This window comes from Electrona antarctica, assembly GCF_951216825.1.
Source record: "Electrona antarctica genome assembly, contig: scaffold_560, whole genome shotgun sequence".
Classification (NCBI taxonomy): domain Eukaryota; kingdom Metazoa; phylum Chordata; class Actinopteri; order Myctophiformes; family Myctophidae; genus Electrona; species Electrona antarctica.
In genome coordinates, this window is record NW_027637818.1 from 55964 (window position 1) to 58463 (window position 2500).

A 2500-nucleotide genomic window follows, 5' to 3' on the forward strand; every position below is an offset into this window, starting at 1 on the left:
CCTTCATAGACTTCTATAGGCTTCAGTCCAATGGAGGCTCTCCTTCATAGACTTCTATAGGCTTCAGTCCAATGGAGGCTCTCCTACATAGACTTCTATTGGCTTCAGTCCAATGGAGGCTCTCCTTCATAGACTTCTATTGGCTTCAGTCCAATGGAGGCTCTCCTTCATAGACTTCTATTGGCTTCAGTCCAATGGAGGCTCCGGGGACCCCCACGGGGCCTTGAGGGAGTTCCAGGGGGTCCCCAGCTAAATGATAGTTAGGAACCAAATGGACCCTTATGGGTCTGTAACTCTAAGAGTGTACAAATGGACCAAATGGACCCGTTAGGGTCCATTTGGTTCCATGTGTACAATCTCAGAGTTAAATTAACATTGATTTTACAATATAAATTGGGGGTCCCAGAGATAAAAATGCCATTAAATGGGGGTCCGTAGACTAATGCATGTCAAACTGGGGGTCCTTGAAATTAAACGGGTTGAGAATCACTGCTAGAGCCGTAGAAATCTACTCTTATGGGGGTCCCTGTAATATCTCTTTAACACTAGGATGTCTGAAAAAAATGCACTACTAATATGACGGCTAACGGTCAGGCTGACCGGTGTTTTTCGTGCTATTTGATTGGCCATTGTCTCCCCCACTGTCTAATGATCTTCACACCTCTCTCTGCACCCGTTGACGGCTTGCCATTGTCTTCTAAATGTTACATTCCAACGAATTCAAGGCAGCAGTTTCAACTAGACAGGACAACTCAAAGTTATTTTTTATTTCAGTTTACCAAACTATAATTATAGTGACGGTGTGAGCGCTATATTGAATACCCTTGCGCAGCAAACACTGTCCGACTTTGTATTGAGCCAATACAATAGGCTACCACACGTTATTGCCAGAGTCAGGCACATTGCTCAGACGAAATACGACATTAGTTATATATTGTCATTTTATATAGAGGGGGAAACATCGATGTAATTAATATATATTTGATTGATTGTGCCAAAAAAAGGAAAGAGCTGTGCGTGCGTGCGTGCGTGCAAATCAGAAAAGTTTAGGCTACAGACAAAGGAGTTGGGAGTTTGGGAGCGGCTAGCCTTCTATATAATGCTGCGCACATATTAGCCTATATATATTTTAAAAATACCCAGCATAATTTTTGGGAAGGCTAAGCCTGGCCTAGCCTTACATACCCGCCGCCTATGATCGATGTAATTTATATATATTTGATTTATTGTGCCAGCAGAAAGGTCCGTAGCAGCAGCACGGTTTATATATACACCATAGGATAGATCAAGTCATGTGACGCATCACCGCCACAAATAGTGCTACAGCGTTATCTAAAATGCACTTCCGCATACCTCACCGTCAGTTACTTGGATATTTTCTCCCTCTCCACGAGAGAGGGAGAGAGAGAGAGGGAGAGTGAAAAAAAGAGAGCCGTGATGCGTGGAAATCAGTTCCACTGGTCGCGTGCAGAAAAGTTTACAAAGAAGGACGGACAGAACTGTTCTTCTGACTGACAAAACATTTAGAAGTTCGGGACGTCTATCGGTTGGACTGATTTCAAACACTGTCATTTTTATTTGGCATCGCGCTGATTCGCGGCTGATGTACAACTTTGTATTGAGACAATAAAGACATTTCAGGCCTACATGGTAATATTCGTTCAAAAACTATAGCTACGGTACAAAATAAATGTAGGATGTAGCATTTATTCATATTATACACAAGTCATTTCATTGAAAACAGCCTTTGACTAGGAAAGAGGTCCACAGCTCAGGGTATATTGAAAACGGCCTGGGAAAAAAAAATCGCATCGGCAAACACACCATATTTCACCATATTTTTGATGCGCTGATATATGAAATGAATATGCGCGACATAGTCACAATGCTATAAACTTTATTATTCCAACATAATATGCTAAAGATGGCGTGTATAGTCAACATGTATTTATATCTATTGAGCTATGCGCTTGGTGGAAACAATACCACACACCATATTTCTTTTTCCTTTTCGAGAAATAAAGTCAGACATCGTTATTTCTGCAAACCGCATATAACGCATATAACAAATATAACATCTAAAACAACATTTAGTTTATGTAAGGTTTGTAATGTAAGTTTGCCTACATGTGGAAGTAGTTGGAATGCAAATGACACATTAGCTTGAGCAATGCCCGTCTCCAGCCGGGAGGAAGGTGTGAACAGCACTGCTTGTGGGGGAGAAAGGGTGAGGGCTCTAAGAGCGGTCCCACGGACCGAAAAAGAGCAGACATTTTAGTAGAATTATGTCTAAAATCATATTTCCAAAACGTTTCAGATGAAAAAAAAAACAGAGATGGTTTGAATCGAACATTTAGAAAAAGTCATGCAAGGGGAACTTTCTCAGGACTTCATGGGCAAAGAAAATCCACTTCAAAATTTCAAAATCGGTCAGCCTGACCGCTCCGACGCGCTAGTGTTAAATGGAGGCCCCTGAAATATCTCTTTAAATGGAGGTCCC

At 41.5% G+C, this 2500-nt stretch overlaps 1 pseudogene across 1 annotated transcript in view; it reads right to left on the bottom strand.

The window, feature by feature from the left end:
* Window positions 1–2500, bottom strand: part of LOC306918640 (ARF GTPase-activating protein GIT1-like) — a 30519-nt pseudogene that overhangs the window by 26218 nt on the left and 1801 nt on the right. The window lies entirely within an intron of this gene.